At 32.8% G+C, this 14348-nt stretch overlaps 1 protein-coding gene across 9 annotated transcripts in view; it reads left to right on the forward strand.

The window, feature by feature from the left end:
- The first annotated feature begins 1509 nt into the window (after nt 1-1509).
- Nucleotides 1510-14348, forward strand: part of LOC110373911 (uncharacterized) — a 79897-nt gene continuing 67058 nt past the window's right edge. For 7 of the 9 annotated variants that reach the window (XM_064041724.1, XM_021331380.3, XM_021331381.3 and 4 more), the window contains exon 1: nt 1533-2301. The gene's annotated coding sequence lies outside the window, so the exon portion shown is untranslated. Of the gene's footprint in view, nt 2302-14348 lie in introns of all 9 variants that reach the window. The other 2 variants (XM_021331375.3, XM_049849438.2) reach the window with 2 other exon arrangements.

Genomic DNA, 14348 nt, shown 5'->3' on the forward strand with positions numbered 1-14348 from the left:
TTTATCCGGATATGTGAAGAAAGTCACAGGCAAAACTGCGGTTAACAGCTAGTACTACGTATTATCTATTCCATGTATATTGGATGCTGCAGTTGAAAAATTGGACACAACGTACAAATTAACACATATGTGTAACAGGAAACTATAAAGCTATTATTAAAAAGCTTCGGTCCATTTTCCATTCACAGTATTTTTTTCTAAATCAGTTTTCAAATACTAGAACTGAAAAATAATATTTCTATGTATAACCATATGTAGAGGTGCGTAATTAGTTACCTTCGCAGTTTCACTCGTGTCCTAAGGTAGCTTCTCCGCGCACCCGGATAAAAGGTAGCCTATCACCTTCTTCAATATATGGGCCATCTTCCACTGAAGATTTTTTTTTAATACTCTGGTATTTCTAGAGATTACCGCGTACAAACACACGAACTCTTTATCATAGATAGTTAAGATAGGTCAGTTTCAGTCTAGCTAGTCTATCGCTGTGTTTGTACATTAGTCTGTTTGTCACAACAATGTTGTGACGATCAGTAGTTACTTTACATCTATGAGTCATTTCTATTGTTTTTGCATTCAAATAAGGTTCTAAATCAGTTTCTAGAATTAAGCATTCCTGGATAAACTTGAACGTGCTGCTAAAGATCGAATAGATAAGAAAAATTTTCTGCAAGCCCTATAAAGTCCGTGCTGAGTCCATCATATACCCTTCCCTGTTATGAATGAAGAATCTTCTAATGTTTTGAGATATTTTTGTTTAGATTTCCAAAGACAATTTCATTGGAAATTTATTAGATTGAGTAGAGAATTAATTAATTAAGCATCTCTTGTTTTTCGAAGGGACCGTTATTTATTAAGGAACAGAAATAAAGAGTTGTAGTTCGTTGATTTAACCTTAAAGCTGCAAAACTAAGAACTGAGTTGTGTTTGTTTACATAACTTAATAATTAACCTATTTCTAATAAATAATGAAAAACTGTAGATGTAGGTACTACACTTTTCTTAACTTTTTTTGTCTCAAAAATAAGTTCAACTTAGACTGTCTTAAAAAAATAGGTGTATGTAGAGTATTTTTAAATGGTATTAAAATTAAGTCTTAAAATAACATTGAACAAACTTCGTAGGTGTATAATTATAATGTCATTAAACAACTTACCTACATCCTTAACAAAATTGCCAAAAAAAGTACAAACACGTTTTAGGTTGAAAAAAAAACTAAATGCTACCAACTTGGATGTTAAAGGTCTAATATTACGAAACCATTACTTTTGTACTATCCATTGCTTTACCAATACATACAGAACAGATGTTATCTGAGCAAAAACAAAAAACGCAATGTAAGACAATACCGCGGTTGCGAGCAACGATATGTCGAAGGTCACCGCGCATTTCAAACATGCTCCAGTTTCAAAAGACTTTTAACAAAAAATCATCCGCATTGTACAGCTTACAGTTAACCCTAACTAAAGACCCTTTCTTAGTTTTTTGGCAGAAAAAAACGCCGAGCGGAGACGGCGGGCGAGCGCGAGTTATTCCACGCCGAGCGGCTGAAGCGCGCGGTCGCACCTCGTACGTCACGACCGATTCCAGGAGCGCGGGAAAACTCGCGCCCACAACCCGCACCGAGGTTTCCATCTTTAAAAATAATCCACCGAAACGTTCGAAGAATCGATTATTTTCGATAACACAGTAACGCGCCCGTGTTTATTATTATGATTCGTACAAATTAAACCGTGTATTGTTTTAAATATTTCGACATTGTCGGAATTCTATTGTGTGACTCTTAATTGTTTAATGTTTTGCTTAATCTAGGGCTTTGTCGAGATGAATCCGTTTGGGTTGACATTTTTGTCGTGATATAAACAATTGATAATTTCGCGGAGGAGTCAAGCGTGTTTTTATGAATGTTTTTGCGTATCGGCCGGTGGTGGGGGAAGGGTGGGGCCTCCGTTGACTCGTCCCTCTCCTAGCCAGTATTTTGATTTAGTTTCCGAGTCTTACGCAGATGTGGCAATTTTTTCAGTCGCGTGAGTAAATTCGCGCGCGGCTGTTACATTAGCCGTGTTCGGACGATTATTTTTATTTTGTTTGGAGTCGCGGAGTTGGTATTGAAACTTTTTTATTTCAGGTGTAAATAAGAGTTAGTTGAAAAGACATAGATTTGTAAAATAAACTGTGTTGACAAACTGTGAACAGTGCGTGAGTGACACTGAGGATTTATGGTGATATTATAAACACTAGTGACATTGTGCATGAACTGCGCTGTTTAGTCGACTACAATACATTTGGATGTCTTAAATTAAGGTAAGGATTTTTTTTGTTTCATTAAAAATAATAACAAGGCTTATTTTTAAGTGTGCATTAAAATAATTTAGTGTGATTTTAACGTCTTCATTTGAGGGTTAATTTTTGTTTTTTTGAAGATACAAAGTTTTGATAAAAGTTTTTCGATAGTGCAAAACTTTTTTACTAATTTATTTTTTATTGTAAGTAGTTATTTTGCATTTCGTTTTTATTGAACTATTTAATCATCGCCATATTTACAATACCTATAAACTTTTTTTTAATAACATATTTTTTTAATAATTAAGGCTTAAGACGAGTAAACTATAGAGTACCTACTTAATTTTAATTTAACTTTCTATTAACAATATGTTTGGTATATTTAATTACCATTAACCAATTTTTGCTCAGCTTGCAATCTGTATTTAAAATTCTATCGCCATTATCATTTACACTAACTAACATTAATTTCGTATACCTAATGTTAAAGATTACCTAATGTAACCAAATCCTCACAAAAATACATTTTGAACTTTAAAACTAACTGAAACCACAGTTAAACTAACCAATAAGATTCCTCTCTTTTAACTCTACCACCCCTCTCACAGCATGAACATAAAAGATATGTATCTCAAGATGCTGGAACGTGCATTTTTTCCTTTATCTTTGTAATCACAATCAGATAGAAGGCACATTCAGCTACATAGGTCATAGGTCGGGTGGTTAGATCAAGCTTCTGCCGGCTGAAGTTCGATTCTCATTTGATTTTATGTAGATTAGAAATAGTATGTTATGTTACTGTAAAAGGCATATTGGTTAATATTAGAATTCATGAATTGCAATAATATGAACTTGCTATATATAAGAATATGGGTACCTAGGTACTTGCTTCAAAAACACCATCTGAAACCAATGTGTTATTTCGGAAAACAACGGACTTTTGCCGTTAAAATTCAGGATTTTCAAGGTTTACAAGAGCATATTATGTTAAAAATATTAGTCATGTTATCAATAGTTGCAGTATATTTTATGCAAAACTAAAGTTTGTCCAAAAACACAGTGGTTAAAGTTAAAAACAAACGAATTGTAGAGCGGATCGGACTTTTAGTTAAGAGTTTGTGAAATGTTAAGATGTTGCTGGAAAACTCATTTACTGTTTTTCAGCCTTTACAGTAGGTAATATTGATAATAGATGTTATAGTTTATAAATATTTTGTTCATCATAGGATAACAATATTACCGTTTATAACTAGATATTATTAGCTTTAGCTACAATTAGAGTAATTAAGCGTAACAAGAATTGGTTAAGCGGTGGAATTTGGTTCAGTATTTGCATATACATAAAATGTATTATATTTTTCGTAAAGCATATTTTTTTTATTCCTTATATAAAAGCGAAATTAATTTGGTTTGTGATGCTTTCACATTTCAGCTAATTTAACCTGCGTCCCGTAGAAACTAATTCACGTTTTCCAATAAAAAGCAGCTTGTAACTATCCTTGATAAATAGACTAAGTATCTAAACTAAAAGCAATATTCAAATCGGTCTACTAGTTCCTGAGATATACGCCTTAAAGCAAACATCCTGATAAGTTTTAAAGTTGAAGAGCTTTTTAATATTAGTGCCTATAGGTATTGAATTATAGGATCATACACACATACTTTTTAAATAAGTAAATATAGAAATACATACTTCCAACCAAAGTTAATTTAGTTTCGCATTATAATATTAAAAATATAAACAAAATTACACAGCTGTGTAAAGCTCTGAATTCTCAAAACTTACCGGAAACTTTTAAAGCTATTTTAGCGCTCGTACTTATGAAAATTGTTTAAGTTGATACATTGAAATAAATCAAACAATTTAAGCTACATATTTAATAACTAAATAAATATTCTTTCAGTATAGACAAAAAGTTTTTTTTTAAAATTGAAACGGAAAACAGTTTGTACGAACTTTTCAATATTGTCGCTGCAATGTTTAGTTTTCAGTATGAATATAGAACAAATAACGCTTTTCATTTATTTTTTTATTATATTGCTTTGTAAAGAAAAATATTCTGTATTGTAATTTAATAGAAAATAGTTAAGTATTTTATAGATAATTATTTATTTATATGGTTATAAAATAAAGATTAAGTACACATCGAAGTAAATAAGCGGCTTTCTTTATTTATTATTTTAATTATACTGTTTGGAAACCTTGTTATTGTATCGGAATTATATCAAAGTGACTTTAAATAAACTATTGGAATAAGTTAATTTTGTTATTAGTAAGTATGGCGACGAAACATATCTTAACATTTTTAGTTTCATGAAATCTTTAAAGTGTAATTTCAGCTATAAAAATTTCACTTGTACTACACACTTATAATAATGTCAATCGTTCAAGACAAGACTTTAATATTTATAATCAAAATCTAAGCTCAAATGTAGATACTACGGAACTAAGTAGGTTCTCCATGCATCAAAATAAAAAGTTTCTCCATAAATGGGCTATCTAACACTGAAACAACTTTCAAGTCCATCCAGTAGTTACTGAGATTAGCGCATTCAAACAAACAAAACTTTTCAACTTTATAATATTGAGTAGGTACCTACAGATTTATTGTATGTCTTACTTACCGTTTTCGCGCGGTTTCACCCGCGTCCCGTGGGAGCTACTGCTCGCACCGGGATAAAATATAGTCTATGTTACTCGCAGATAATATAGCTTTCTAATGGTAAAAGAATACTTAAAATCGGTCCAGTAGTTTTGAGTTTATCCATTAAAACCAAACAAACAAAGTTTTCCTCTTTATAATATTAGTATAGAAGTATAGATTAAGAAAATTAGGCACAAAATATGTAGACAATAGGAATCTAATTCAGACAGTCTATACAGAAAAGTTTTTAAGATTATTTTGGCAAGCACAATGATTGTATTTGGCAAGCACATAATACGTTGAAAGATACATTGTAGCCGACACTCTTGTGCGATGAAAAATAACTACATTAGCTTATTTTGCAACAATTTAACTTGAAGAATTGCATTGTTCACTTGTTTTAGGATTGAATCAGTTAATTCTGTGGTTCGGGTCTTATCTAAATATTGAAACATCAGCTCCTGAGAGTAATTTTAACCCCATCTCGTGAAATTTACTCCTTGATAATTGGGATATCTATAACTAAAAGAATTTTTAAAATTGGTCTAGTAGCGCCCGGAATGCAACTTTTATAATATTAGTACCTATAGGTTCTAAACTTTACAATATTAGCATCAAAACCTTACTATTCTACCTTTTTATCTTATCAATAGGGCCGCGGGTTAAACTTCTAACAAGAGTAACAAGCCTTGGGGTTAGAGTTTTCTCAAATCCACATGATAACTGCTACTGGGTAATAGTCAGACTAGACTCAAGAGAGACGGCAAAATTATTTCCAACATAGTAGTCCATAGTTATAAAACAAACTCATTGAAAATAAATCACTATACCTAAACAAGTTAGTCTCATTGATTTAGATTAAAACTTTTCCATTATAACTTAAAATATCCAAAAACATGTAAATTAAACACAAAAAAAAAACAAACACATTCTAATAAGTTTACACGGAACCTAAAAACCGCAAATAAAGTAAGTCCTTATAAGTTTTTATTAAAATTCCACTGTTTTTGCGAGTATTCTCGGAAACAAGCCATTTTTGAACCAGGGAAACCCCGATTACGTATTCGGTATCATTGTTTTTCCAATAAATTCGTGTTTGTACATTACTTGTATTTTTTAGAAAAAAAAAGTAATTACCTAAGTTTCTAACCGCTTTTTACCTAAAACTTATAAACATACTAGCCGTTTTACCGCGGTTTCACCCGGCAACTACTGCCCGTACCGGGATATGTTACTCGGGAAGAGTGTAGCTTTCCAACCAGTGAAAGAATTTTTCAAATCGACTCTAGTTTCAGTCAGGGTAGAAACAAACGAAAAAAAAAATGTTTTCTCTTTATTATATTAGAATACATAATATTATATATTCGAAAGTACTATTGCTGAAACAAACTGTATTTTTAATAACAAATCTTGTCAGTTGTCCATATAGAAATGACTGCCGTTTTCCATTTTGTCAGCAATTTATGTACAAAATATGCTGATGAAATATGTCACCAGTCGCTACTACTAGTCATAATTATTTCAACCCTATATGTCTATACGAATTTATTATCTCACGTTAAAATATGGTTGACAAATCATAAATTATCAATTTAATTATTATTTTATGCAACACAGCCTAACGTCAATGCAGCTACCAAAAATGTGCGATGAGAAAAAATCGTCCTCAAAAACCGATAAGGTCGTTCGTTCCGTTCATTCGGTCAGTCATTCATTCAGTCATCGGTCAGGATTTCGACCGGAAGTGGCCCTTATCAGGCAGCGGAGGTGACGTCACATACCACCAGCACAATCAATGTGAGCCGAACGTGATTGTTATATAAATAAAAGATATTTTTTTCTTTAACTTCTGAGTAAAACAATGCGAAACGGGAACTGTTTGAGTTTACGCAAGATAAACAACTTGTAAATGTAAGAGGAAGTTATAATTATGTTAATGTAAGTCAACAAACAATTTCAACTAACACTTTGAAAACTTGCACTCAAATATTATTGACTACGTAAAACGGAATGGTTAATTAATTAATATTTTTAGTGGGCAACACTCGTAAAGTTCGGTATAAAACATCAATGGGCGACCATAGACACGATAGCGTTCAAACTTCGAATACTATCACGCCGCTTGCTGGAAACTTGTACGTGTGTCATATATTAGCCTCCATTGTAATTCCGAGTGGCTTTCCAATAAAAAATACATTTCCTAATTTACTCGAGCCGACGTAAGTATTGTACGAACAATGGGCTTGACTCATGTCACGTGATTCATTCAAATATCGAACGCTTAAGCGACATCGATAAAAGAGTTCGATGTCAAAAAGTTCCGAATGTTTTATCGAACGTCAAAAGTGTTGGCTTTTCTTTTACGGTTGTTCCTATATTCTATCTATCTTCTCTTTTGCTACTATTTACTAAAGATAAGATTTTGATATTTACCCTATACTTACAAGTATTGTCAAGTTCTTATTTCTTATCAACAAAACAGCATTATAAAATAAGCATTCGTTCTCTTTTATAATCTGTGGTAAGATTGTCTATGCAGTATTAATTAGACAGATTCAGCGAACTTCCCCGAAAATTCTTTACTAGATTTTCACAATATATTTCCAAGAAAACAGTTTGTTTATTTTTGTACTGTAACAGCAAAACTAATTGTATTAGCTTTAAAGTTAAGAGTATGCTTGACATATGGTAGAAATAAGTTAGAACTTTTAATAATCAACATTTAGTATTGATACAACTGGTATATAACTTTGTCATGTTTATTTCTAATTAGATTTGCCTTTTTAAAATACCAGCTGTATGACATTTCTTTTTAGATCACTTCCTTTAAAATTTCAGTTATTTGTAAACCTTTTTTATGATTGAAAAAATAACTTTACCTATTTACTTACTTTATAAAGTTTAGAATCTTCCGCAAACGGAAGCGGCTTGAGGAAACTGATTAGGAAAAGTAAAGGATTCCGTCGACTTAAGAACCTCTTTCTTTTTTTAAGTATATATAAGTAAGTATATCTATCTAAGTAAGTATATCTTATGCTGATATTATAAGCCCAGTTTCACCAAAATGCAGTTAGTTATTTAGTTATAGGTACAGATAATATTAGTAGGATTCTTTCTGAATATTATTTGCACTATGATCTTATTGGAAAGTTCAGTTTTCTTCTAGGTTTTCAATGTTACCTTTAGAATACAAAAGGACAATTTTTTAATAAAAAAATAACCTCTTCAGAAGTATTTAGTTTTTAATCTTATTTTGAGAATTTGTAAATAAAAAACAAGCAGGAAGTAAAGATGTGATAAAAATAAGCTATCGAAAATCTATCATGATTTTTAACAAACATGATAACTTCACCTAACTTAGCAATACCTATATAATATCAAAAGTACTTATTTTCCGTCCTTAAGTAGTTTCTGCTGTCTATCTGTCTGTCAACAGCCATTTACGATCTAAATTAACCAGTTATGGTCACAAATAGCCAATTTATTTATTGATCAATTCTAATTTCATACTTTAAGAGCACACTGCAAACTTTTAGACGGCCGATAGTTTGTTTGGGCTCATAAATCAGTATGAAGATGAATGGTAGTACGCACATTACAAAGATTGGGTATTTAGCCGGTATGAGAAAGGCTGAAAACTTTGATTGGAATCAAGATTTTCTTTATAAAGAAAATTGATAACTATCGGGTCAACTGTTTAGTCTGCAGTTTGTAGGTACTTTTATGGATTTTTTAGAAGTTTTGATATTAGTTTTTCTGTTTCTAAAATAGGATTAAAGTTCGATGGGACAGTTAAATTTGAATTGAATGACTTGTTTAAAAATTTGTCCGTACTGATACTTTGTTATACAAACTTGCAGACTATTGACAGTGTTAGCGTAATTATTTTCGAAATGATTTGATAAATATTAGATGTTTGATGTATTGTTGCTATAAGCATATGTTTTGGTGTTTTAGAATTTGTATTGTAGAGAACCCAGCGGGGTTTTATTATTGTTATGTTGAACCCTAAAAAGTTAGGAGGATTTTCTTTCAGTTTCTAGCCAAGTTAAATTTTTTCAAGTGAAGTTTGTTAAGTAAGTTTAGATCATATATAAAAGTTCTAGAAGTCAGTTTACTATACCAGACTTATCAAGTTTTCGTTATTTATGTAACCGCCAATAAAAATGCAAATGAATGCAAACTATAAATAAAATAAACGACACATAAACCTACATTAATTTCACGTTATCAACATCGTTACAGATAAATGAATTAATTCTCTTTTCATTGTAAAACACGTGTTAAAAATCAACACCAATAAAGTTAAAAGACAAATAATATTATTTTGCTCTGTATCGCAATAATTTCGATTTTGTCCTCGAATAATTATCATAATAAACGGACACATTGCAAAATCGTGCATTCTCAACATCCCTTTCTTGCAGTATTGCCTTTCCGCTCTTCATATATGCAATTCCCGTAAACCAATTACCGAGGCATTTTCAACCTTCACTCTTACACATAAGATCCAATTTTCCTTAAGCAAATATTCTCAAGAACACAGCTGCGCTTTCTCAGCACAAACAAACAAGGACTCTATTCATATGTGGATAAGGTTCTTTATGTTTTGAACAAAAGTAATCAATGAGGCACTCGCGATGAAATGCGAAATGGATTATTTTTTCAAAAATGGAATTAAGAAGAGACAATAACGTTCATTGTTTTTAAAGATGGCGGACGAAACGGGCTCAAATATGAGATTATTACTTGTGTTCGCTTATGATAATTTTATAGCCCACAAAGGCACAATAGCAAGTTTATTTTAATGCGAAATTATTATTGTAGTTGTGTATTGTGAAAACGGAAATCCATCTTGTCATTCCGGTTGTACGAAAAAAAGCTATGAAGTGTGTCTTTGGTAACAGGAAACGCGTTGAGCTTCTTTCTCCGTTCTAAAATCAAATTAAAACGCGTTTTTTTATTGAAATAATGTAATTTTTCGCTAACTGGCTTTTAGAACGAATGATATAATTTTTATGAGAGCGGAATTTTATTGCTGTTAGATACTTCGTTTTTATTGCTTGATATCGTTTTTTTGAACACATTTTTGGCTACCAATTTTGTTAGAAGCCTTTTATACTACCTTTTATATTTTTTAAATTAACTTCAATAACTCAATTTGGATATAATCTTTTAATTATGCTCTATCAAGCCTAGAGATAAATACTATCCAAAAGCACAAAGTTCCAAATATTTGTATGCCTATATACCTAGTCTGATCATATATACAGCGCACTTTTACCTAAAGCATGACCTTTACAAATAAATACTTCTATTTTTTCGTATAAATATGAATATAATCGCGATAAAATCCGTAGGTTAAAGTAATGGGTGATTTTTTTGCTGGTATCTTTTTGGCAACACTCTTTTGGACAGATCACGCGTGAATCGTGTCTTGTGTCATTGTCAAACTTGTTCAGTATGGTCTATAATTTAACCATGAATCGACTTACGAACGAACAACGCTTGCAAATGATTAAATTTTACTATCAAAGACGACAATGGCCGAAACGTTACTGTGAATGGCGAGCGCTACCGTGTGATGATTGGCGATTTTTTTTGCCCAAAATGGAAGAATTGGACATGCCTGACATGTGGTTTCAACAAGACGGTGCCACATACCACACGGCACGCGAAAGAATGGTCCAATTGAGAGCCGCCTTCGGTGAACAGTTTATCTCACGTTTTGGGCCCGTCAATTGGCCGCCTAGATCGTGTGATCTAACGCCTTTGGACTATTTCTTGTGGAGCCATGTTAAGGCTCATGTCTACAGGGAGAACCCAGCAACGATTGACGCACTGGGAGCCAATATTGAAGCATTTATTCGTAAAATACCGGCTGATACGTTGGAGAGAGTGTGCCGAAATTGGGCCTTGCGAATGGGCCATCTAAACCGGAGCCGCGGCCAGCATTTGTATGAAATCATCTTCAAACATTAAATTATATTGACCGTTCTATCGATTCCAATAAAGATTTCATCAAATTTTTCAAATTTTTTGTGTTTTTTTTTTAAATCAAATCCTATACCTCTTAAAAAATCACCCGTTAGTTTTATTTAAACGTCTAATTCTAATATTCGCGTAAGTGTCAGCAATAAAAAATTTCAGATTTCAAATAAAGAACACGAAAAAAAAGAACAAACTAGTGATGTGAACACAAAAATCGACTAAAGCTCACTCCTTCAACAACACAAACTTTAGTTTCCTTAAAACCACCACTTTGAAAATTAAACGTGAAAATTCATAATAAATAACAGTTGTTTTAAGAAAAAAGGTTGTCTATATAGTCATGGTACTTTGAAAATGTAACGTGAAAATTCATAATAAATAACTGTTGTTTTAAGAAAAAAGGTCGTCTATATAGTCTTGGTACTTAAGCCAAGCAGCCAAATTTTACTTACTTTGAAAATGGAACGTGAAAAGTCATACTAAACTATTCTTTTAAGAAAAATGGCCGTGTATAATGTCTTGGTACTTGATCCGAGCAGCTGCGATATAGATTAGTGACGTGGTCCTTCCAGAAAGCTGAATAGTAGCGAGTAATTTAAATAGAGCGGTCCCTCAATTGGGGTTAATTCTCATGTTTAAGGAATATGTGAACGTTTAATTATGAGGACGTGAGGACGGCAGCGATATGGCGCAACACATTTTGTATGATTCAATCGATTTACGGTGGTACTCTGGTATGAATTGGGCGATTGTTGTAGGTTGTTGAACGTAGAAGTAGACATTGAAATAAAATATGAACAGGATTGTACATACAATTTGAACAAAATGATGTTAATGATAGTTTTATTCATGGAATCAATTACCTATTTTATTCTATGGTTTATAAGTTTCAGAGACTTACTTATTTTTCGCACTTCTGTAGTGTTGCGACGAAAAGCGGAGTAGGTATTCAAATTAACATACTCAAAAGCTCGAATGCTAAGAGAAACCACACACAAGAAACACAATAAAATCAATTTGCTCTCAACCAAATAGTTTGGGGCCGTTAAAAACTTTCAAATCAATCCGGAAACTTCAAATTCTAATAACATAAAGAGCACGTTTGCTATCTACTTACATCACAAGTCGTTTCGACTTTTTACCGAATCGTGATCCAACTTTTTGTCGAGAACACATATTCAGATGTGTAATGATCAATCTCTGGGCGTCGAATAAAAAAAACCTAAGAGATCATTCGAGGCATTAATGCATCAGTTACTAAACCGTCAGACGCATGCCCAAGCGCATCCTTAACGCATTCATAATAAGAACAACAAGTTCCATTTTCAAACGGACGAATTACAAACACGGGGAGCGTTCGAATGTAGCTTTCGTATTCAAATTCGTGTTTTGAAAATAGAACGGGAATGATTCTTTATGATCCGCCTGTGAGCAAAGATGATTGATTTTTTAGTTTCAAAAGAATCGACTTTAGTTTTAATCTCAAGCGAGTTATTATGACTCGGTTCTTGCTCTACAAACATTGTAACTTATTTTGAATACATTCATTAGGTACTTTCTAATGCAGATAATCGATTAGGCTTCTTAAATAATCGACTATTCGTTAAGTTGGTTATACCGATTTGTCTCGATATCTCGATTCGATGATTATAAGTTTATTACATACTGTTGGCGTGTAGGAAGTGTATAAGTAAACAAGTGCTTTAGGCAATCATAAAAAATAATATTAGATGCCAATACTTATTTGCGTTGGTTACGTAATTTGATGATTGATCGATATTTTTAGTTGTGTACACGATTTCCGTTTTTATTTTAATAGTTACACGTTTCTAGTTTCGCCTAATAAAACTACTAATAATAAAAATCTGTCGACAGTTTGTCAGAATTCCCATCACTATTGTTGTATTCTTAAAAAAATCTGACTCAGTCTGTCAGTCATCTGATACGAACAGGAAATTAGATAAATACCGAAAAACAGAATCCAGACAAACAGATGACCAGACAACCAGACAATCAAATTGTCGGCCATCTTCCCCAATTAACGGTAATTAAAAAATCTGCTCTACAAACAGGGCGGTAAACACGCAATAAATTCTTTATACATTTTTAATTAAGTTCAAAACTTTGTAGATACTAGTCCACTCTCGGGGTCAACAGACTTGGGAAAGAATCACCGATATATCTTGACCCCTGGATACAAACTTGATGTTTCAAACTAGAGTCCTAAATATAGTGGTCGTTATTTCCTCACGCAGCCTGGTCACCCATCAATCAATGGGATCTCGTCTAACATTATGATTTTATAAGTTCTAGTAATATTTTATTTAAATTTTTCGGTTGATTGAATGTTTCTGTTTAAAAACGCTGCGGTTTTACGAGTTTGGAAATAAAAGAGATCCTACTAAATAGCTTATGATTAATTCTAAAATGTACTTCATGTATTTGCAATTCTAATAATCGTATGAATCAGTAAATAGATAATGTAAGAAAAAAAAAGAAAAAAATATGATTTGTGGTAAGACATGTTTCCAGCCAGTCATCCATCTCGTTCGATATTTGAATACGTTCTTCGAATTTGGAACACCGGCCAGTAATATGAACTTGCTTCGTTTCGTTTTTCAATTGCTTCACTTTATATTTTAAATGTGGAACGTCGGATAAGAATGTCGTTCCAAGTTTAAAAGTGACACGTGAATTTTAACTATTTTTGCGTCTAGACAATTTTAGTGGACAATAAATTGTCTGGTCGTATTGTCATGGTGTAGTATGAAAGGTGTGATAGAGAAATCGCGTTTCTGTAATTCTGTGCGCGTTCCGTGTTACGTAAGTGGTGGTATTGTGTATGCTGGTGAATCTGCGCACGCGCCAACTTCACGTACCGGCAATAAGGCGCGCGGGGTGGCCGACGCATTCTTTTACGAACTAGCTATCGATTCATAGATGAAGTTGTTCGATTTCATATGTTATGTTTTCAGTTTTGATAGCTTTGAAAATGTTATTTTTTTATTGACTTTTCTTTATGATCTACGAAAGAATTTGGGAAAAAAATGTTCTGAATAAAAACCAGATAGATTTTCAAGGGTTCCATTTGCATGTTTTTCACACATTTTCCATATAAAAAATACCATCTACACGAGACGAAATAGCTTTCTTCGTCCAAAATTAGCCCCAATCTCCATACATAAGCCGATACTAAGAGGTCATATTAAGACAATGCTCAATGAGCAACCAGGGGGGAGGTGCTAGACCCCAGAGAAGGGGGGGGAGGTGTAATTATTCGCCGCTAGCTCGCGACCACGCCTGCCATTGTGGCTTAAACACCGGCTTCAAGACGACGACTTCGACTTTTGAAGCCGTTGACGTGTCTTATGGGACTCTTATGGCGTCGAATGTGTTTACAAGTTAGTTGTAAACAGAAATTTTGAAGTATTG

The sequence above is a fragment of the Helicoverpa armigera genome, chromosome 26, assembly GCF_030705265.1.
Source record: "Helicoverpa armigera isolate CAAS_96S chromosome 26, ASM3070526v1, whole genome shotgun sequence".
In the NCBI taxonomy this organism is placed as follows: domain Eukaryota; kingdom Metazoa; phylum Arthropoda; class Insecta; order Lepidoptera; family Noctuidae; genus Helicoverpa; species Helicoverpa armigera.